General features: G+C 43.8%; 1 protein-coding gene across 4 annotated transcripts in view; it reads left to right on the top strand.

Moving 5' to 3' along the window:
• WIPF1 (WAS/WASL interacting protein family member 1) overlaps positions 1-24,057 on the top strand; it is a 122,984-nt gene that overhangs the window by 63,553 nt on the left and 35,374 nt on the right. Inside the window, exon 1 of one of the 4 annotated variants that reach the window (XM_072811006.1) lies at positions 7,089-7,178. The exons of 2 other annotated variants lie outside the window; for them this stretch is intronic. The gene's annotated coding sequence lies outside the window, so the exon portion shown is untranslated. Of the gene's footprint in view, positions 1-7,088; positions 7,179-14,608; positions 14,916-24,057 lie in introns of those variants that run through there. One more of the 4 variants, XM_072811004.1, reaches the window with a different exon arrangement.

Consider the following 24,057-nt stretch of genomic DNA (forward strand, 5'->3'; position numbering starts at 1 on the left):
GCAGAGACCCAGCAGAGGGAGAAGCAGGCTCCCTTGAGGAGCCTGATGTGAGACTCGATCCCAGGACTCCGGGATCAAGCCCTGAGCCAAAGGCAGACGCTCATCTGCTCGGCCACCCAGGCGTCCCATCACAGATAGTAATATTTAATGAATCTAGAGTAACACATGTGTTGCTCTTGTTCTCTATTGCTTAAACTTTTATATGATGCTTATGTCTATAAAGATTTTGAGATACTTCATCTTTTTTTATCTCTCAGCATTTTTTTTTAATATTTTTATTTATTTATTCATGATCGACAGAGAGGGAGGGAGAGAGAGAGAAAGGCAGAGACACAGGCAGAGGGAGAAGCAGGCTCCATGCACCGGAGCCCAACGTGGGATTCGATCCCGGGTCTCCAGGATCGCGCCCTGGGCCAAAGGCAGGCGCTAAACCGCTGCACCACCCAGGGATCCCTCTCTCAGCATTTTTAAGAGACTCTCATTTATATTTTCTAAGATATGAGGGGGGAGAAAGCAAAAGAAGAAAACCATATTGTTGTAATCAGAGGTTGAAGAGAATTCAGTAGACACCACTAGTGAATAATAGAAATGTGCCTCCCCAGAGCATTTTGCACGAGGTAGGAATAAGTCGTGGATGAATAGAAAGTTCTGTGTACAGAAGCCTTTGTATTTGGGAAAATGAACTTTCACATCAGTCATCTTCATACTGGTTTTCCATGAATTCCCTGCCGACAAGAGTTGGGTACTCAGTGTTTTCTGTGTGGCATTCAGTTTTGCTGAAACTTTGACTCTTGGCACGACTACGTTTCACGTCAGAGTGCCATCATCTTCTGGTGACTGAACTTGGGCATAATGATAGGAATCGTGGTTTTATTTTCTCACTTGCTTAGAGAAATCAGATCTTCCCTCAAGGCCTGTTTGCTCTTGGTTCGTTATGTGCCACCTCTGAAAACATTCACAGACTGTTACTGTTTTGTTTGCTCCTTAACCACTAGAATAAAGCAGCCTTGAAAATAAGCTCTGTCTTCCATTCCCCAGTTGGGTTAGACCACCCCAAAGGGCTTTTGGGCATCTTTTAAGTGCCCTGAAGAGAAGTTCTGCTCTCCGCAGTGGAGGATTTTGAGACAAGTGGCTTCCCATCCTTCTCTAGGAACGGATGACAAGCCAGTTGACTGGCAATGAGCCTCTCCAGGTGAATGAAAACAAAGCAGTGAGCATAAAATCTATTTCTCCCTATTCCCTAATCCTATTTCTCCTTAACTTTTAGGAGAAACTGTATTTTTAGGAGGTTTCTGGGGCACTTTTTTTTTCTGAATTTATATTCATCGAATCTAGTGATAATTGGAACTGCACAAAAATGCAGAGGTACTCATGATTGAGAATGAGACTAGCACAAATTGAGTGGACCAATGCCAGCTTTTTGACATAATCCTAAAGATATTTGAAAACTAATTGTGCGATACTATAAAACAGAGACTCTGAAATTGCTAGTACTTAGTTTTTCTCAGTTAGCACATAGGGTAAATTCTTCATTCTCACATTGTGTTCAGTTATCCCTCTATAAACAAAAAGAGCCACTTTACCTGCTATGCTTCCTCCTTTACCAAGTAGCACTAACAGAGGACAAGTTTGGTTTACTTAGTAATAGTAACAATAGCTGACGTGGGGGGCGCCTGGGTGACTCAGTGCTTGAGCATCTGCCTTTGGTTCAAGTTGTGACCCCGGGGTCCTGGGATCGAGTCTTGCATCGAGCTCCCTGCATGGAGCCTGCTTCTCTCTCTGCCTGTGTCTCTGCCTCTCTCTCTCTCTCTCTCTCTCTCTCTCTGTCTCTCTCATGAATACATTTTTTAAAATCCTTAAAAAAAAGAAAAAACCCAAGTTTACATTAAAAAAAAAAAAATTAGCTGACATGGTTGAGTGGTTAGTATGCTCCAGGCACCTTACCATCTTCTGAGTCCAGCAGAGAGAACTGTAGGAAGTGAAGGAGAGCCTTTGACTTGGGAAGACCCAGTGGAAAGGAGGCCAGGGGAGGTCATGCCAGCCCAGGTCCTCAGGTGAATCATCAAGTAGAGAACAGTAGTTCCTCTGAATGACCTATGCACAAAGCTGATTTTTATCACCAAGATTTTAATCATTAAAAAAAATTCTAAATTAGATTTTACTTTATCCAAAAAATTTGCTTAATGGCCAGTGAAGACAGCGAAGATAAAGGAAGCTTGGAGACTCATTGGGTCAGCCTACATTACTCCTCAGTTCCTGGGAACTTTAGTCTTGTGAAAGATGGAATGAAGTGACTCAGGGTCATGATGATTATTCTCGGTACTCAGACTTTAGGGGTATTCATGCATGCACGTGTGTAATAACAATCAGGACATTCCTACTTCTTCCTTTGAGGCAGGGAGAGAACTGTAGAAAGATGTGCCCAGATGTCCTGCCCCCTCCTTCTGATATGGGATGGAGACATTTCTTGAAATGGTGAAAATTCTCACAGGCCACACAAAATTGGCCACTGTTGCCTTCTCAGAGAATTCTTTTGTAAGCATCTATCTATTGGGAACAGAGGCCGTTCTTGATTTATGAAATTTGCTTTATCAACACACAGAAATAATCACTGCTTATCCACCTAGCCCCCTAATGATTAGAACTTTTTGTTTTGTCTATGAAAAGTCTTGGAGACTGGAGTAATCTTTAGAATCTTCAGAAGTAGAAGAAATAAGGAAAAGACTAATGCCTTATGATTTAAAAAATCCAAATAATAGTCGATGGAGAAAAGTATACTAATAATGGAGAAAACAATAGACATATGAAATACTGCCAACCTCACTAATAATAAAGGCAATGAAAATCAAAACTGTCCATACATACAATTTTCATCTATCAAATTGGCAAAGATTTTGAGAAGTAATAATAATAGCACATGTTGGAAAGAAATGAAGTAGGTACTAATGGGAAAAGAAATGCTACCACTTTGAGGAGATAGTTTAACAATATGTATCAAGATTGTTAGAAGAAAAAATGTCATATCTTCCTTTCTAGCAACTGTACTCTAAAACATGGGTCCTGAGGAAATAATCTGAAATGACCACAGATATTTAGATGCAAAGCTATTAACATGGTAGGATTTATAATAACGAAATTGGATGCAGTTTAAATGTTAAACAATGAAAAATAGTTACCTAGGTAATAGACTGCACATAAAATGAAATATTCAGTGATTAAAATTGCATTAGGAGGGGCACCTGAGTGGCTCAGTGGTTGAGCATCTGCCTTTGGCTCAGGGCGTGATCCCGGGATCCTGGGATTAAGTCCCACATCAGGCTTCCTGCAGGGAGCCTGCTTCTCCCTCTGCCTGTGTCTCTGCCTCTCTCTGTGTCTCTCATGAATAAATAAATAATATCTTTAAAAAATAAAAAATAATAAAATTGCATTAGGAGAATATTTAATAATATGAGGAAATGTGAAAAAAGTATATAAAACTACATGTATATGATGTCATATTAGATAAATACACAGAGAGGAAGAAAAGACTGGAAGGAAATTCCAAAATGTTAACTGGTTTTCTCTGAGTACTAATGGGTCATATTAAAAATTATTTCCATTTTTGGGGACGCCTGGGTGACTCAGCCATTGAGCATCTGCCTTCAGCTCAGGGCGTGATCCCCCGGTCTGGGGATCAAGTCCTACATTGGGCTCCCTGTGGGGCATCTGCTTTTCCCTCTGCATATGTCTCTACCTCTCTCTCTCTGTGTCTCTCATGAATAAATAAATAAAATATTTTAAAAATAAATAAGTAATTTGTATTTTCTGAACATTTCCATGTTTGAAGAAAATACTAAAGAAAAAGATATTGAAGTGAAAGAAGGAAACTATGAAAGGTAGGAGAGACTTAAGGAAGTTATGCCCAGACAGTGGGACCCTGCTACAGTGTCTCCCTCCAGCCAAATGTATTCTTTTATCTCAATACAAAGTCCACCAATTCAACATCATTTGAATTAATAGCTACTCTTTCTTTCAAAACAACCTGATTTCCTCCTTCTGTGTTGGTGAGATCATCTTATCCTGGGGAAGAGAATTATGACCTTGGGATAGGAGCCACTCAGGGTCCTGAGTGGGGTCAAGGGAAATTGCAGGGCAGCCTAGGGGAAGCGGGTAGAGGCCGAGCCGGGGGCACACCAGAGTAATGAGCCCCTCGCCCCCCCCCCTTCCCTACCCCACCACCTCTGTGTCCTTTCCTTTGAAGACTTGGAACTGAAGAATCAGTTTAGTCACATAATGAATTAAATAGACTTTTGTGGGCTGGCCTGGCAGCAGGCCCTCAAGTATGTGTGTATGGAAATGATTCTCAAATCGAAATGCCTACCCCCCTCCCCAAGGACTTTGGAGTGCTGTGCATTTACATTAGAGTTGGCCTGAGTTAGCCTTTCTTCAGTAGTGATCTTTTGTGAGGCTACTTTGTATAAGATGAACTGGGCCGAAATGAACACCTGCACTGCACAATACAGAGGATAAATTCACTTTCCTTTCTTTTTTTTTTCTTTTTTTTTTTTTTTCATTTTCCTTTCATCGTATCATCAACTCAGATATGAAGTAAACTCCACAAGGGTGGACACTTTCATCTGTTTGATCGCTGTCATGTCCCCCCAGCAGTACTTGGCACATGATGGATGATGGATAGATCATCATGTGCCATCCTAGGCGTAGGAGCCCTAGCAGTGGTCCTGCTCACTGGTTAGCCATGTGGTCAGAGACACACAGGTCGGGTAAGCAGGTAAAAAGATCATAGAAAATGTTTTTATTTCTAGAAAGCAATTCACTGTTTTGTGTTTTTCTTTTTGGCTGGAGCAGATTGGCCGAGAGGTTGAGTGGGGCCAGGTCAAGGGTAGAAAAGGTGGTGATGGCAGAGGATCAAGTTGGAGAAGCTAATCTGGAAGAAGTAGCCCTGGAGATGGAGAGGGGCCGTGCTCAGCGTGGCAGGGGCTGTTGGCCGAAGTGGACGTTATGCCAACAGCCTAGCCTATTCTTGACCTTAGCCACAGTCCCCAGACAGCTACTTATTTGCCTTGTCCAGGACACAACTGCCTCCTGAAAGCCAAGACTAACATGTCTGGGCTCTGTTTTCTTTAGTTTTTTTTTTTTTTTTTTTTTAATGGTGGTCAGGGTGTGGCAGGAAGAGGCTATTGAATTGTTGTTGTTTTTTTAAACTCTGTCCGTATATCTTCCTGAGGGTATTCCCTAAAACATAAACCACATATGGTTCTTATACCTCAAATCTTTTGGCTTGGTATTGCCAAACTAAATATTTATTTATTTAATTTTATTATTGAAGAATAATCGATGTGCAATATTGTATTAGTTTCGGGTGTACTAGTCAATATTTTTTCTATCATTTTTAAAATTTTTATTTAATTTTTTTACTTTTAAAAAAAACTTAAATTCAGTTTGCCAACATATAGCATAACACCCAGTGCTTTCCCATCAAGTGCCCTCCTCATTGCCTGTCACCCGGTTACCCCATCCTCCCTTGTCAATATTTAAATGTAGCCATGGAGTTGCTTTTTACATAAGCCACTAACTCATCATACTGTCAGATTGGTTCCGAAGCAGAATAAAATGGTCCAAGGCTGAATTAAGCAGTTTCCATGAAGCAGGGGAAGGAGTCATTTAGTCAGCAGTGAGCCAACAGAACAAAACCAAAAACCAAACACACACACACACACACACACCCCTTCTGATCATGCCCTTTCCTTGCATCCTATTGGCCCTGCGCCCATATTCGGAGTTGAGAGAACTATGTACATGCGCTTGGTCCAGTAGGAATCACTTTCTGTTGTCTTTCCTGTGTCCTAGTAGGGTAGCTATCCCATCAGGGACAACCTGAAAGTGTTTTTCCAACAGTCTGTTTTCCCAGGCAGTTGGAGAATCCAGAGCAAGCCAATGAGAGGCAGAAAGTTCTTGGAGTAACAGAATCCCCTGGGAATCTGGGGTCATTAAAGTAGAATAAATTCTGTTTCCACCACACCACTGAGAGAGAGAAGCAGGGTCTGCTAAGAAGCAAGAGAAAGAAGCACCACGAATCTGTGACCTGTTTGGAAAGGAAGTACAAAATCCCCTCCCAGGATTGTAGGTGAGCAGCTGTGGTCCCTAGGGCCCCCTCCTCCCCTTCCTGGGCTAGAGGAGCAGAACCATTAAACTGCATCCTGACTGCAAGCACAGAAGCAATGGCTCTCAGCCTGGTCTGACCTGCTCCCACTTTTCATACTATTTTCTGGTGCCCACTTCACAAACTTCAACAAAACTCCGTCAATGAAATAATGACTACACATAATTTCCCCCCACGTCTATATAATCTTTATCTATAATTTAAAAAAAGAAATAGGGCACCTGGGTGGTTCTGTTGGTTAAGCATCTGACTCTTGATTTGGGCTCAGGTCCTGGTCTCAGGGTTGTGGGATCGAGCTAAGCATGGAGCCTGCTTAAGATTCTCTCTTTCTCCTCTGCCCTCTGCACCTCCCCCCCAAAAAGAGAAAGAAATAAAAGGAACATAATTTATTATACAATAACTTCAATTTGTAAGTGATCAGTACAGCTCATTAGCAAACAATGAAGCAATTGGCTGAGTATTTGCATCTCCACGTGTAACCATGGTGAATGGGCAGGTGCCGGTTCACACCAACTTGGTTAAGAGGGAAATACATACCTGGAGTGGCAATGCCTTTGGGCACATGATCTTCCAGAAGGGGTGAAAAACTGTTAGGAAAAATCCGAGCAAAACAATATTTCATTTATGTGACAGTTGCATTACTGGAAAATTCAGGAGCTCGTACAACAGTGCAATAATTACTTTGACTTTATATTTAAAATGGAGCCAAGGACTGGGATTGATCATATAACCATCAATAGTTTTTTTCCTGTGTCAGTCTCTAATAGGACCTTTGAAAATCATGTGGGACAGTTCTTTACTGAGTGGGACAGTCTGGTACACTATAGATGTCTAGCATCTCCGGTCCCCGGGTCTGAATCCTAGGAGGGCCCCCACAAATGCCCCATTTCCTGTCTACATGCAGAGTGGTTGGGCCCCTCTCTTCCAGGTAGAAGCTGCACCAGCCAGGCCTGGCTTCTGTACAGTCAAGGGTCCCAGGGGAAGTCTTGAGTCACTGAGCCCTTCCTGCAGTGTTCAGGTAGGTGACGTCAGGCCCACAGGTACAGTGCTGTATAGGCTCTTGTCTCCTGAAAACCCCATGGAAGGATTCTCATATCCCCATGGCTTCTATCCTCCAGCGAGAGACTATCAAGTAACATATAGAGAAGTCTGGATAAGGAACAATATGGCTATTGTCCCCACCCCAGAAATAATTATAAAGGCCCCGTCCTGGGCTTTTACCTAATGATTTGCAACCTAAAGGAACACACGGCTATCCCTATACCAGGAGTGTCTCCCTATGTGTGTGCACAAGTGGATACATCGCAGGATGTGAAAATGGGGCTTTCCACCAGTTTTCCCCTTGAGTTGAAAGAAACTTCTCTCTGTATTTCATACGGGTTTTCCCCTGGGGGCAACTTGCGTTGGATGTTGGTGACCAACTGGGAAATTTTTGCATTTGAATTAAATTACCTAAGACTGGACCCTGCTTTCAAAGGAAACATGAAAGGTCTTTCCACACATAAACAGCATTGGTCCGCCCTGAGGACATAGTGAGTGATGTTCCAACTTCAGCATTTGTTGTCGTTTGTTGTTTGGTGAGTATACAACTGTCAAACTGTGTAGTGACACAGGGCTCTCCATTGTGTGCTCAGAACCCCGTGCACTGGACAGCTGGTCCCCGGGGATAAAATACAGGTTGGTTGAATATGAACCTACGAACCTGTTCTGGACTGTTCTTTCTGGGTAGTCCTGGGGTCTCTTTCTTCCCACTCTGGATGCGAGTCTCCTTTTCTCTTTCCAAGCGAATCACCTGCTCATTTCCCAACTTAAGAGGCCCTGACATATCCTCGACACTGGCAAATAACCCTGCCTGACAAAGAGTCGTTACATGTGTGGGCACGTCCTCCTGTTGTTCTAAATGGCTGTCCTGTGTCCACGACTGTCAGGAGGAGCAAGAGCCTCCCCTGCCCCTTTTGGAGGAACAAATCCAGCACATACCTCCTCCACCCTGGCACCCTCACCTCCCCCCCCCCCCGCAAAGCCTAGTGTGTGGCAACCTAATCCCAACCTCAGGTTAAATGAAGGATGAAACTAGACTTGGGGTTAGAAGCTTTTAAAATCCATTTATAGCTGTTTCTCAAGCCCTGGTGACATGTCATACTGACCTACAGCAGCTGGAGGACAACACTGAGCAACACTCTCTGCCCTCGTGGGGCTCCTTCTGTCGTGGGAAGAGCAGACCCTGCACAGACAGCCCGGAATGTGAACGAGTGAGGGGAGCAAGCCACGAAACCAGGGGAAAACTCTCATCACGAACACTCTAGAACCAAGGGATGGGCGAGGGGTGAGGAGAAGCGAGGCCGCGAGTAGATGAGTGGGAGAGGGTCAGACCCGGTGGGCTTTGCTAGTTACTGCGAGGACTTGAGATTTTACTAGGTGAACATTTGGCAAGCCAGTGAGGCTTCTGAGTCTGTGACTCTCTTCCGAGCCCCCGGTTTGCAGGTATTACATTCAGTTTATCTTGGCTTCGACTCAAGTCCTGTGCGCAGATTGTCAGCATGAAGACTCTGGAAGGAGAAGCCAGTTTGGGTCTTTAGTTCTACTGGCCACAAACCCAGAAATACCTAGCCAGGGAATGCCCTAGCCAGTGAATGCCCTGTTTTAAGACATGGCTCCAAGGGACACCTGGGTGGCTCAGTGGTTGAGCATCTGCCTTCAGCTCAGGGTGTGGTCCAGGGGTCCTGGGAACGAGTCCCACATCGGGCTCCCCTCAGGGAGCCCACTTCTCCCTCTATGTCTCTGCCTCTCTCTGTGTGTCTCTCATGAATAAATAAATAAAATTTTTAAAAAACAGGGACACAGAGAGAGATGGCTCCAAGCAGGACAAACTCCTTAGCCCTGAAGCTATGACACAGGTGCCTCTGGGCAGCCCAGAGACTTCAAGCATCATCTGTGCATCCCGCCAGAGAAGAGGATGAGTAGTAAGGTGGGGCTCCTTCCCACCAGGCCACACCATCTAGAGTTGTGTTGTCCGGTTTGGTAGTGACTCTTAAGCACTTGAAATGTTGCCAGTAGTAAAATACATACTTACCTCTGAAGGCTCCAGTGTGAAGGAAAGGATGCAAAGTGCCGAATTAATACCCTTTTATTGTGAGGACATGTTGTGATGAAATTTTTCATGCAGTGTGTTAAATAAAACATAATGCTATAATTTGACTTTTTAAACTCTTTATAATGCACCTAGTAGAAGCCATAGACCTGCATGTATGGCTCCAATATAGTTTGACACCCAGCCTACAATGGTAGAGGGAGAACAAAAGAGGAATTTTGTGACTGGACTCCCATTTGGAGAAGGAGAGGATGAGACATCGGTCACCAGTCTCTAGTTTGTTTTATAACCCACTGAACAAGTCTGTGGAGGGACGATGGGGTATCAGGCTTCTCCTGTGTTCCAAATGTATTTCCTGATGTGGTTCTTACCCTTGACCTTACTTTATCTAATGTTTTCTATGCATAGCATAGAAATTTTGACTTTTCCAAACCACAAGGTTCCAGGTTATTTGGCTCTCAGCCATCTTGGTTGCAGATCACAGGCAAAAAAAGCCCTCTAATAGTTGTATTCTCTCTCTCTCTCTCTCTCTCCCTCTCTCTCTCTGTGCTTCCAGTCAGTTTCAGCCCAAATTATCTCTTCTCTGTAGTTCTTACTGAAGGCCTCAAGAACTAGCCAACCCATGCCAACATTCTAAATGCTTGCTCCAGATCCTTTAATGATGGTGCACCATCCATCGGGCTCCCTGCAGGGAGCCTGCTTCTCCCTCTGCCTGTGTCTCTTCCTCTCTCTCTCTCTCTCTCTCTGGGTCTCTCATGAATAAATAAATAAAAACTTTAAAAAGGGGGGGGGGATCCCCGGGTGGCTCAGCAGTTTAGTGCCTACCTTTGGCCCAGGGCGTGATCCTGGAGTCCCAGGATCGAGTCCCACATCCCCTTCATGGAGCCTGCTTCTCCCTCTGCCTGTGTCTCTGCCCCTCTCCCTCTCTCTCTCTCATGAATAAATACATAAAATCTTAAAAAAAAAAATGATGGTGCACCATCATCTGTAGGACCATGGATTTATTAGGGCAAGGATTCAGTAGGTGGCAGCAGAAGCAGCAGTGTTGTCATCACATAACAAGGGCTCTAGTTTCCTATCCTGCACTAGCCTTCACTTGACCTTAAATCAGTCACTTGGACATTTTAGGGTTAGGCACATTCAGCACTCACTTCTAGGACAGATTTCTGTGTCCCAAGAGTGTTTGCATTGCCAGTGATAGAAAACCTGACTATACCAGCTCACACAACGTGGAGAATTTGTTTCTTAATGGAAATTAGAAGTCCAGAGATAGAGCCGACCTCAGGTACAGATGGATTCAGCCAACAAGGTTGGTCACTGGTTTTTCTCCACCTTTGACTCCCCACTTTGTTGATTTCAGTTTCAGACCCCATGGGGTCAGAGGATGAGTGCGGGCATTTCAGCCCCTTATCCTCAGAGGTCCCATGCCAGCCCATCTGGCGGAAATATCCTTGCCTCAGGCTGCAAGTTTCCCTGGCTCTAATGAGTTCACAGGCTGTCACTCAAAAAGTCTGTGGGGCCAAATGAATGCAAGACTCTGATTAGCCAGCCCTGAATCACATGCTCTTCCTGTGTCTGCAGTGGGAACACAAGGCTCTGGACCCACAGGTCTGAGCGTGAGGGAGAGATGGGGCTGCAAACAGAAACTGAAGGACGTCATCGTAAGTAGGATGAACTCATACTGAGCTGCCAAAACAAACAGATATTGCCGATATTTCCCCAAATAGGATGATACCGGTTTATACGAACAGGGCATTGCATAGTACACATTGTTTTCAATTTCTGTGTATTGCCGAGGTTACTAATTGTGTGTGTGTGAGAGAGAGAGAGAGAAAGAGCGCAAGGGAGAGGGAGAGAGAACCTCCCGCAGACACCCCACTAAGTGCAGAGCCCGACCTGGGGCTTGATTCCACAACCCGAGTTCATGACCTGAGCTGAAATCAGGAGTCAGCCGCCCAACTGACTGAGCCACCCAGGCACCCCTTTCTGAGATTATTTTTAAGTGACCGAACCTCTGTGTAACTGTACTGATTATTTGGTGGGGAAGAGGGAAATTACTTTGTTTCCGTTCTTTTAAATTACATAATCCCCACATTTAACGCTTTGAAAGTAGATTTCCTTGTACCATAAATGCATGTATTTCTCTTCCCCCCTAAAAAAGCTGCAAAGGAGGGCATTTTGCTATTGAAGGTGTGTTAGAATTGAGGAAACTGTATTCTAAAACATCTGTCTACAACCGGGGCAGGTAGTCATGGAAACACAACCTGGAAAACCAGAATCCTAAGCAAACAAATCTCATGTTTTACACGTGTTGCTGTTGCCCTGATTCCATCTATGTTGAGTCGGGGTCACCACAGGAGGGTCGTAGGCTGTGATCCTTTACCACTTTTCCCAGACTGGTGAGAACTGTGCTGCTGTTTTATACCAACATGCTCTAGGTTTGGTATTTATGTACATGAATATGGAGGATTCTCTACCTGATTGGTCCAGGAGCTTATTAATCACTGTGTTACTCTCCCAGTAAGCTCAGATTGGTCTGCCAAGCCCCACTGGGGGCTAATGGGCTTGCCTGCTGATCTGTGCCATCCTTCCTCTGGAAAAGTTCCCTTCAACTTAAACTTTCCCGAGAAGAGGGTTCAAGTCTAACCTTCGCATTCCTTATTCACTATTTGAGAGGAAACAATCTTTTTTTTTAAGTTTTTATTTATTTATTTTGAGAGAGAGAGAGAGAGACCGTGTGTCCACAAGCAGAGGGAGGGGCTGAAGGGGAAAGAGAGAGAATCTCAAGCAGACTCTTGACTAAACACAACACAGGACTCCATCTCGTGACGCTCAGATCACAACCTGAGCTGAACCAGGAGTCGGAAGCCTAACCGAGCCACCCAAGCACCCCAAGAGGAAACAATCTTAAGCTTTTAAGGGAATATTATATTATGGAAGAGTTTTTAGGAGATACTGATTTTCTTTTCCACTCAGCGTATTTATTGAGCACCTACCGAGTGTCACAGGCTGTTCTCAATGCTGAAACGACAGCGGAAAAGAAGGTCCCCGTCCTCACGGAGCTTGAATTCCAGTGGGGACGCACAAGTACACAAACAGTTCAGTAGATGAAAAGGATGTCGAGTGGTGACATGTGCTGTGCATAAAAGAGAACAGGCACAGAGATGGGGCATAAGGAGGGGCCTTTTTGCTGACAAGTGAAGAATGAGAAGGAACCAGATGAGTGTCGTGTGGGAGGGCTTACAAGTGTAAGGCCCCGAGATGCAAATGGGCTGGATGCATTTAAGGAACAGAAAGGGTTGGAAGGTAAATTACCAAGAAGGGGGTGTTACTTGAGATGAGGTCAGAGGGCTAGGGCGGAGCCAGATGTTGTGGGTTCTTGTGGGCTCCTGGCACAGTTTGGACCTTTTAAGTGGAATGAGAAACCACTGGGGATTTTTTTTTAATATTTTACTTACTTATTCATGAGAGACACAGAGAGAGAGAGAGAGGCAGAGACCCAGGCCGAGGGAGAAGCAGGCTCCATGCAGGGAGCCCGATGCGGGACTCGATCCTGGGTCTCCAGGACCAGGCCCTGGGCTGAAGGCAGGCGCTAAACTGCTAAGCCACCCAGGCATCCCACCACTGGGGATTTTAAGCAGGGGAGGAACATTATCTGATTTACGTCCAGTGGTGGCGAGTAGACACCTCATATATGTGTCCAAAGTCGGCTGTATTTATATGTCTTCAATAAAGGTGAAAATAGACCCAAACTCTGGACAAACGACCCCCTTGTATGTCTTGGGGGCTACAGCCTTTTAAGCAATTCTTCTCCTGATGGTTGGGAATGGACGGGTACTGCACGCGTACTGTACGGTGAGGGTGTATTTGTGTGCGTGCGTGTGTTTGCAGCCGTACTCAGAGACCTTCAAAATAACTCAGAAAATACTTAGAGAAATCATCATATTGCCCATGTTCCCTTTTTAGACCTGACTGTAGTTAGACTTCCCCAAAGGCTCACTCGGGCATTCACTTGGTAGTTGACCAGGTTTTCTATTTTCCCGAGGCTAGTGGAGGGGGAAGGAGATGCTAACAGCAGGCCTCCGCTTCTGTCTCGTGCCCCACACCTGCACGTCACATGGCTCCAAGCAAAGTGGAGGACTCTCCATTCCTAATCCCTCGGTGCTCTGCATCCAGGAATTTTGCCAAGGCCCTGCATCATAAAACTCTACTCGTGCAGCTTGATTCATATCTCAAAGAATTTAGAGCCTGAATGAGCCTTAGACCTTAACTCTCCCTCAGTCGGCGTGCTGTCGGTATTTTGGGTGAGACTATCCAACGCATCATAGGAAATTCCACGTTCCTGGCTTCACTCCTGGACCCTGCAGCACCCCCCATCCCAGCACACCGCTCCCTACCCCAAACCACAAATGAGTCCACGCATTTCCAGCCACCTCTGGAATTGAGAACCACCGGTCTCCCCAGTCCTGTCATTTTACAGGGTTGGGAATAGTAGGCAACTGGTGGGCTTCTCGTGCTTTTCCTTCTGAACCCAGCAGAATCAGGACCCAAAGTTTCTAATATTACAATGAGGTAGTTTCCGAAATGTGCCTTCGTTTTTCATTCTTCCGATGATACATTTTTGTTCTCGAAGTTTTTCCTCTCAGTTACACGCTATGTGTTGCAGATGGTAAGTCTGAACCTTTCAGATGGCTCAAGAGAAAAATTATGAGCATTTTCAGGATATCTGTATGTAACTCAAGGTTTTCTGCATGTAGTCCATCGCCTACCCATTTATTAGAGTTCTTTAATAATGAGAAATCTGCCTTTCCTCCTCCGGCGCTCATTATTTCTGTGCTTGTGTCAAGCATCTTCTGGGAGAGTCGTTATCTTGTTAAGTGTGGAGGGCAGAAACAAAACATCGTGGCACAGAAAGCTCTGGATCTTCATACGATGTGAGCTGTGCATTATTCCTGACTTGGGCACCCAAACCACATTTCAAACCTCATTTGCCTTCATACACCTGACCCGCTCTCTTCACCTGCATCTGCGACTTTCTCTCCACACACTTGAATGCTCTGTGCATGAGGAAGAATCACTACCCTAATTATTGGTGTAGCTGAGAGCTTCTAGTGCTTGGGCGACTCTTTTCCTTAACACTGAATGGTATAGTCAATATTGAGAGTGATACTTTCAAGTGGCATTTTCCTGAAGGAATCTCAGGCTCTCTGAACAATTATTTGTGTGCAGGTATCTAGAATAACGTTGACCTGCCAACTGGATGGCCATCCTGGTCTCCTCTTATCACTGTGCGGGAAGTATATGTTACACCTTGCGGAAAAGAGAAACATTTAATTTTTTAAATTTAGGCTCTTTTTTTTTTTTCCTTGCTGGCTTCTTAAGTAAAGCCAATCTAGTTTCTTTTTACTGCAGCAAAGGAGGAAGGAACAAACAACAAATTAATCAGACAGGAAGCGAATAACCACAGAAAGACGTCTGCCTCTGACTCAGTATGTCACATTTAACGAGAGGCCAGAGCTTGTCCAAAATGGCTGTCCAAAAAAGACCCCTCACTTGGGTTGGAAGATGATGCCTTTTTAAGGGACGGTTTTCTCTCTGGGCTCACATCTTGCTTGTCTGTCTACCTGTGTCCCCGATCATGCCTTCCTACGGTATCCTTTAACGGTAAGAAAAATTACGTTCGAGCTAAATGTATTTCCTTTATCAGCCAGAGGGAAGAGCTAAATGGCTTTTAATGGCCATACTTTGTTGAGATGGTTTGATTTTTTGGTAGAAGACCATGTAATCTGTTCCTGTTGTAGAGAATGCTAGTTTCAACAGTGTGGTGACTGTGGGCAATTCATAACTTGGGTTTTGTGCCAAAAAGTAAGCCAGATTTTCAGTAGAATTTTTCCTAACCACTGGACAAGTTTGTATCCACAGGAATTTCTTTTCTCCCCCCCCCCCATTTAAAATGAGGGTTTAGGGATCCCTGGGTGGCTCAGCGGTTGAGCATCTGCCTTTGGCTCAGGGCGTGATCCTGGAGACCCGGGATCAAGTCCCACGTCGGGCTCCCTGTGTGGAGCCTGCTTCTCCCTCTGCCTGTGCTTCTGCCTCTCTCTGTCTCTCTCATGAATAAATAAAATCTTTTTTAAAAAGTTTTTAAAAATAGGATAAAATGGGGGTTTATATCTGCAAGTGTAACCTTCCAGTGTGTGGTACAATTGTCCACACACTGCTTTTGAACTGCCGCTTTGGTGAGCGGTAGTAAGTAGTTTTAAAGTAAAAGGAGTCATTGGCAACTTCAAAGGAAAGTGCCAGGGAACTAAGCTCTTGTCATTCTCTTGCTACAGATATGTCACTTAAGTTCAGATCCCAAATTAAAGCATTTCTATGCAGAATATTTTAGGAAGAAGATCTTTCTGTTCAACTTGCTAACAATGCCATGCATAGCTCCTACTGCTAATCAAATCCTGTAGCATTCATTATAACTTTACAGTTGATGGGGTTAACATTTTGTCATAAAATATTATAATGTAAAATTTTCAAGCAGTGTCCCCAGAGACCTATGGATTAGGATTAAAGAAAGTTTTCGTGTCAAAAATTTTTTTTCTTTTTGACTCTGGAGCACATGTGAAGAAGTGACTTGACCTATTCCTTTTTCCCCCATGGAGAAATGTAAAATACAGCTCTAAAATATTAAGAGGGCACATACAACTTTAGCCAATGAGTACAAGTTCTTTTAAATAATTCAGTGGTATAAGTGGTGCATACAGTAGAAAATGGAGAAGTGGTAGAAATGGAGAAAAGACTTCAGGAAGATTCTGATTAAGAAAAGTAGAACAGTGTGGTAGAGAGGAAGACAGATGAGTGAAAAGGCAAGAGAAGGAATAAGACAGGATAGTGGGAGAGGAAGCGGAGAGGCTGGGAAAGGCGGGAGGTCAGTCCGTGTGGAAGCCGTGTCCTTCCTCGTCAGTGGCGTGGCTCTTAAGTATTACCCATTAACTTCATAAAGTTGTGTTGCTTTTGAACTGTAACTTCACCTAGCCAAAACTCTTAACCTTTATAGTCTAAAGAAGTTTAAATAATTCATCTAGAATCACAGTCAGGTTTTCGCTGTCCTTTGAAAAGTTCAGACACGAGTTAATTGTTCACAGCTCTTGATTACTCTAATATTTACACCTTCAAGGATTAAACAGATGCTGGATAAACTGCAATATTCAGAGAACTCCCCGTGATAAAAATGACTCTTTGGGGTCCAGCAGCAATTTCACCCTGTTCATTGATGAAATTAGATTCTAGATCTGGCCCATGGGCTAGAAGTTGCCCCACCCATGCTAAAATGTAAGAGGAAGTGAGCTCCCTAATTTCTGGACCTCCTAAGTTGTATGCCCTTTTGAAGTTTGATTCACGTTTCATGAACGTGGCTGCTTAAATTGTGGAATATTTCTGCTTTAAGGTTGGACTCACTTTTGTTTATCCAAGTTGCCGTACATTTATGTCTTGTTGATAAGAGCATTTCCCTTCAAATATCATAAATACTTCTGTCTGTATTTTGCAACCCTCTCTCCTGAAAATTAAAACTGAAAAAAACACTAGAATAAGGAATGTCTTAATATGCTTTTCCTAAGAAATTTAAAATGCACTTTATACACATCTCTCTTCATCCATCATTCATTTGTAATACGGAGGTTTGCATGGGTGTGTGCACGTGGGCCAAGGTTTAAATCAACTTATGGTTTCTTTCTCTTGATTAAATAGAGGGGAAAGACAATAACATTTATTGAGGACTTGCTACATGTTAGGCTCTTTACTTTTTACTTATTTAATTTTTTAAAAATGCCTAATACTTTTTAATCATTTGCCTCATTTAACTCTTGAATAACCCTATTGACTAGGCACCGATATCCTCATTTTATTGTGGGAACTGGATTTAGGCTATGTAATTTGCCCAAGGCCACTTAACAACTATAAAGAAGTCTTCTATCATTTCAAGAGCTTCTTTCAGGGATCCCTGGGTGGCGCAGCGGTTTGGCGCCTGCCTTTGGCCCAGGGCGCGATCCTGGAGACCCGGGATCGAATCCCACATCGGGTTCCCGGTGCATGGAGCCTGCTTCTCCCTCTGCCTGTGTCTCTGCCTCTCTCTCTCTCTCTGTGACTATCATGAATAAATAAATAAAATCTTTAAAAAAAAAAAAAGGAGCTTCTTTCATAAATTCAGTGTAGAGGCAACTAGATGTCCTTTTTCAGTCCTAAGATTCTGGAATTACAAATGCTTTTTTTTGAATGTCACAGCACCATTAAGTACGTATCTTTAAACCAAATTACCTTGAGGAGGACATTTTCCTTCCTAAGTCTTTTGGCCTTTTCAGAAATAGATTGGGTGACGCTTTTGCTTATCATTACAAGATTATACTTTCAATGATAAAATGAATAAAGTATACTGAGTATACTGACATGTATGCTGGGAGTGAGGGCACAGGGGTAGATCTTAATCCTCTGGTAAAATGAAATGTGGTGCTGAGGATTTAGGAAAGCTCTAGCTTTAAGAGTTGATCCCCTTCAAGAGAATACTTAGAAGAGATGAGAAATAGTGGGAGGAAATGCCATACTTTTTAGTCCTGTGGATAAGGGAGAAATGGGTTGCTTTCCTTTTGCCACAGCTAAGCAATGACAGGTAGGTGTGGCATTCAACTTACCTTCATTTTTCTCACTTTTAAAAGGATTTGGATGTGTATAAATTTGCTTTAACTTTTTTTTAAGATTTTGTTTATTCATTTTAGCGAGAGAGGGAGAGTGCGCTCATGAGTGGGGAAGAGCACAAGGAGAGGGAGGGAATCTCCAGCAGACACTCCCCCACCCCCCACCCCCGCTGCCCGCAGAGCCCAAATCTGGGCTCTATCTCACAATCTCAGGATCTCACGATCTTGAGATCAGGGCCTAAGCCAAAAATCAAGCGTCACTCAACCGAGTCACCCAGGCACCCCTATAAATTTGCATTAACTTTTATTTTTTTTTATTTTTTATTTTTAAAGATTTTATTTATTTATTCATGAGAGACACAGAGATAGAGAGAGGCAGAGACACAGGCAGAGGGAGAAGCAGGCTCCATGCAGGGAGCCCAATGTGGGACTCGATCCCGGGTTCCCAGGATCACGCCCTGGGCCGAAGATGGCGCCAAACCACTGAGCCACCCGGGGCTGCCCTGCATTAACTTTTAAATTGAACATGTTATGGCAGCGGATTTCAAAAAATCATTTTACTTCACAACCTTGATTTTCCCAACAGTTACAGTAAAATTGTGTATTTGTGTGCTACTAATCGCAATGACATTGTGGATGTTTCAAAATGTCTTCTCTAAAAAATGCATTTCCTGCCCCCCCCCAATTTAACCAACTGTTTATCTCAAAGAACTCTAAAAGAAGTATTTCTGAAATAGCCAAGGATGCTGTAAATACAGCAAGACACAAACCGTTACCGTTGAGAAGACAACCTACGAGCAGAATTCACTTCAGTTATTGTCTTAAATGATGATCAAGAAAAGAGCAAATACATTTTGAGACATGAGGGGTTCCATGCACAGAAAGGGTGTGCTCCAGCTCGGATTGAGAATAAGTGACAACTGGCTGGGTGAGGCTGCTGCTTTGCGTACAAAGGAGAGCTTGTTTCTTTTCTCTACCTTTTGCTTCCTCTTGGGGTGAGCAGTCTTTTGTTTTTCCTCAGAGCTGATTGCCTCATTGCTTGCAGCCCTCTGAGCCTCGGTCTGAGGAGGGGAAGAGTAAAAATAATAGAAGCAAACTTCATGCAAAGATATTAAAAGTTTCTGAAGTGGCCAAATGACAGGCCGGGGTGGTGGGGGCAGGGGCGGGGCACAGAGCTGTTGCACTGTGACTTATATCATAAAATAGAAACTACAGGCAAGTGCAGCTGCGAAAAGATTGTACTGAAGAAACAGGATGGCTGTGGTTTGCTGTGAGCATCAATTTTCCTGTTGAGCATTTTTACAGGAAGTTGAAGAACAAAGCCAACTTCATCTTAATTAGTTCTAATGGTTTTCTGATCTTAAACACATCCAACTAAGTTTGCATCGTACAGGAGTCTCTAAAGAAGAGAATCCATAAGAATTATGATCCCCAAACTATGGGCTTTTTAAAATTCAGGATTTTAGGAGCAATTTGAGTTTGCCAAATTATATTTTTACGGCGTAACTTGGAGTGGATTTATTGCCTTTATAGTGAATGCTTCTGCAATAACTTTATTTATTTAAAAAATAAATTTTTAATAAATTTTTAATTTTGTAATACAGTTGTAAGAACTCAGTAGGAATTTAAGAGCCTTCTCTTTTTAAAACACTGGTGAGTTATATAGAGAGATAAATTTCCTTCTGTTAATATTTATTGTTCAGACAAATGTGTGTGTCTATACATAAAGAGAGAGGGCTAGGGGTATGTGTATGTGTTTATAATCTGGAAGGCTATTCCTGAAAATGTCAAGAATATCTCTTATCTCTATTACTATTAAGCCCATCCCCTTTTCACCTAAAACTTAATTATCGAATGCTTCTTTTAGTGAGTAAATACAACTGTCATGTTTTAGTTTCATCTTTGTGTTACCGGTCTTGGAAATAAAACAGCAGTTATTTTACCAGTAAATTGGGTTTACCTGGGAATGGAAGAATTGAAATTCAGGGTACCCAGGCTATGGCAAAATCACAGGCAAACCCAGAGCTCAAAGGAGAGGAAGGTTACTTTAAGAGAAAAAGGAGGAAGTTAGGGAGGGACTGCTTTGAATGAGAGCCCATTGGATGAAAGTGAGTTCAGGTGGTGACAGTTTCTCCTCACCTGAATTGTGGTGGTTTCTCATTGGTGGGGCTGTTGCTGAGCAAGAGAAAATCTTCGTTCCTCCTGCTGGGATAGTAAGGTACGCTTCTTCCTGTTGGGGTCTACAATTGAGGACAAGTTAGTAGGGTCTGACAGCCCCCTTTTCTCGCCTCCTGACTTCATTTTAAATGAGGTTTCCATTGTCTTATTCCACATTTCCCCCCTTCTGATCAAGATTTTTCCTTAAAAGTATCACTGATCACAAGAGTTGACTCATCCGTATCCCTCCCTACCAGGAAGGACCTTTACTGGGCGTCCTGTCCAGAGGGTAAGCACAGAGCAGTTGGAAATTTAAGGCCACGTTTGAGTAACACGGAAGGTTGAGAGGGAGAACCCACAGGCATTTCCAATCTAAAAGTCTGTATCTTGTCGAGGTCGTACATATTGGAGATCATCTTAGCATCACTTTATTGGGTTTCGTTTCTACAAAGTTTTGACAGGCAACAGGTACAAAACTTTAAAATAATGATACACCGCATAATTAAAGGCAACATGACAATTCCAAATTGTATGGTGGTTCTGAAACCCTGATCCTGGGCCTGAAGATAGCCGCCCGAACCAATCAAACGAACACGGAGAATTAGATGAGACTTGTTGTAGCCTTGTTTCCTAATTCTGTGCCCCTGGGTTTTAACTTCGCTAAAGGAGTCTATCTCTGTATTTGCTATCCCACAGATGCCTCCTTGCTCAGCTAGTAGGTAATCGAGGGCTATGGGATTATCCAGAAGTACTTTAGCCGGTGAGTTATGTGATCATTGTTGGGGTGCTCCCGCTTTGGCTATGGAATCAGCCAGCTCTCCTAATGTTAGGGAGAGGTATCTAACCCCGGTTTGTTAGGACTTACTCCACTGAAGGATGAAAGCTCTCTATGGAGGCAAGCCCGAGTCACATGCGCCTCATTAGAGGTTCTCATTTAATGCAGCCATGAAGGTTTAGTGAGGTGGACCGTTGGTAAGCTGTTTTGTTATGAGGAGAAAATAGAGCGGTGAGTACGACATCCTCCAGCTGTCGGGACAGTGAGCTGCCCAAGCTAGAGGCCATTACCAAAGCCTCCATGTAGAGAAGAGCGCCCAAGAGCTGCACATAGGGCTCCCTCATAAGTATGAACATTTATGGACTCACTTGTCAGTGTGGGGAGGCGTTAGCATCATTCAGCTGTTATCACTTATGGGAAGTCTTCCTAAACATGTGGATATGGCAGCCAGCTTTCAAATGGTCTAACGTACACTGGCTGTCCACAGCGTCTTTTATATATGAGTACATTTAAGAGAGCTTATTTCTCCAACCAAAGGTTGGGTTAAATTGAGGCAATGAACAAGGGTGTGTGGTTATAGTATTCCCGCCTTATGAAAGGGACCTGAGGAACACTTTGGGCATGCAGTAGCATTTGGGATTCCAGCGAAATTACTTACAGGATAGGCAAAGGGGTCACTGTTGTCCTGGACAGATCAAGGTGTCTGGTGACAACAATCAGAGGGGTTTCCTCCATCTGTAATAGATTGGAAAATGTGGATAAGAGGATTATCTGTCCAAGAAGGAAAGGAAGAAAACAGAATAAGGAGTAACAATGAGAAAAGGATATATAGGCCTGGTCCAGCCATCTTGGGGAAGCTGTCTCTGTTAGATGTCACCTGCTCCCATGCCCCAAAATCTTTATTTTCAGGCCACCAATAGGTGTTTAGGTCCAGTCAGGGTTTGGTGTCTTCTTTGGATGTGACATGTGAATCTACGAGTCTATTCCCGGAGGTTTGGTGGCATAAGGGTTGGCTCACAGTACCTAGAGGGGCCTTTCAAATGAGTGTGAAAACACCTTCTGGAGGTGTCTTTTCCGATAGACAAAATCTCTGGGTTGCAAGGTGTGATAGTTAAGGTCTTCATCTCCTTGGGAGGTGTGAAAATATTGTTCTATGAAAACATGGTCCTTTTCAACAGAAGCAACTAGGCTTTTACAATAGTGGACTGTATCTGCTTTCATCAGCTGTCAAAAGAGGTGGGAGCCAGATGCATCAGGTGCCCTGTGAGAGTTTATGAGTTCCAAAGGGCTGGACCTGAGGTCTAGAAGAACCAACGGCAATGCTTTTTAGCCGGGTTATTTGAAAAGTCTCTACAGTTTTTGCCAATTGAGTCTTTTTTTTTTTAAGATTTATTTATTTATTTTGAGAGAGAGTGAGAGAGAAAGCAGGAAGGGGAAGGGCAGAGGGAGTGGGAGAGAATCTCAAGTGGACTCCCCACTGAGTGTAGAGCCACCCGGGGCACTCACAACCCTGAGATCATGACCCAAGCTGAAATCAAGAGTCAGAAGCTTCCTGAGCCAGCCAGGTGCCCCAGCAGTGGAGTCAATAATGCTGTTAGCGCATCGGGCTAGCCTGAGGATTGAAGGTGATGAGCACCGTGCAAGTGCCGTAGCACCGGGCCACGCAGCACAGCCCTTTGGAGGCACTTGATTGGTGAGTGAGTTCTGGATCACTGTGAAACTCCACAGGGGCTCCCTAGGCAGGAATAATCTTTTCTAATAGGATTTTAGCCACAAAAGAGGCTTTAGCCTGTCTACAGGGGAAAGCTTCCAGTCCAGTGAGAAAACATACAAACCATGACTAAAACATATTTTTATCCATGAGATGGGAGGAGCCGAATAAAACCTGCTTGCCCAAACTCTAATGGTCCATGGGGCAATTTAAAATGCCTGGGAGCAGTGTGGACGTGTTTCCCAAGATTGTATTTTAGACAGGTAGGATAAGCAAGGTGGGCACTTTCTGCAGCCTTATTACTATTTCCCCACCAGTATTGTTTCATACAGGCTCTCATTTTATCAGTAGACCAGTGCTAAAAGCATTTCATGCATGTACGGCAGTTAGTAATGGGAATTTTAGAGTCTTTGGCAGGACTGCATTGTTATTTGGTTCAAACCAGAGTTCTCTCTTTTTTATTGGATCAACACTTATTAGATTTCCAATATCGTTTTTTCCTCTCTGGGGCCAATTGTTGGGCATCTCCTGTCAATTTTTAGAGATTTTCTTTTGGAAGAACATCCTTTTGGATCATGCCAGAGGTATGGTTATTGGGTTCCTTTAAGAGCAGCACTTTTAACAGAAACATCAGCAAACGGGTTTTCTTTGGTCTCCAGGGAGTCAAGTGAAGCACGCCCGGGGACTTTGAACACTAGCTAGAGCAGCTGGCAAAAGAATGGCCATCGAATAAATTTTGGACATTTATTGGACGTCCAATAAATTTTGGATCTACTTGAATCCTAATCTAACCTTAATCTTTTTGTAAAGATTTTATTTATTTATTTGAGAGAGCGCGCAAGCAGGGGAAGCAGCAGGCAGAGGGGGAGGGAGAAGCAGGCCCCCTGCTGAGCAGAGAGCCTGGTGCAGGGCTCGATCCCAGGACCTAAGATCATGACCTGAGCCGAAGGCAGATGCTTAACTAACTGAACCACCCAGGTGCCCCCATAAGAGCCATTTTTAATTTTCTTCCCGTTAGAGGTCAGGGCACCCGGCTGTTTCCACACCATCCCGGGCTGCCCCCAAGTCATACCAACTATCAGCGTAGATGTTTGTGGTTTTCGCCATCGGCCAAGCGTCAAGACCAAGAAGGAGCCTACAATTCAGCCTGTTGGACTAAATGAAGGGAAAGGAACTCTTTTAAAAAGAGTTGTAGTAGTGTGCCCAGAATATTAACCATTTTCATCCTTTGAGTAAGACCCATCAGTAAACCAGGAAAGATGTGCATTGATTTGCGAAGTTTTCTGTAAATTATCCAGAGAATCAAAAGGTCCTGCGTCAGCATCAAGCAGTTGTGAGAGGCTTCATCAGTGGAGGCAGAGAGAAAATGGCTTGGTTAAGGATATTGCAGCGACAAAGGGTTGCGTGATGAGCAGTTAGTGGGGGATTTCACAGGAGGCGAAGCCACTGGATGAGAGGTGTTGAGTGTGGTGAGAATTCAGG

The sequence above is a fragment of the Canis lupus genome, chromosome 34 (assembly GCF_048164855.1).
Source record: "Canis lupus baileyi chromosome 34, mCanLup2.hap1, whole genome shotgun sequence".
In the NCBI taxonomy this organism is placed as follows: Eukaryota; Metazoa; Chordata; class Mammalia; order Carnivora; family Canidae; genus Canis; species Canis lupus.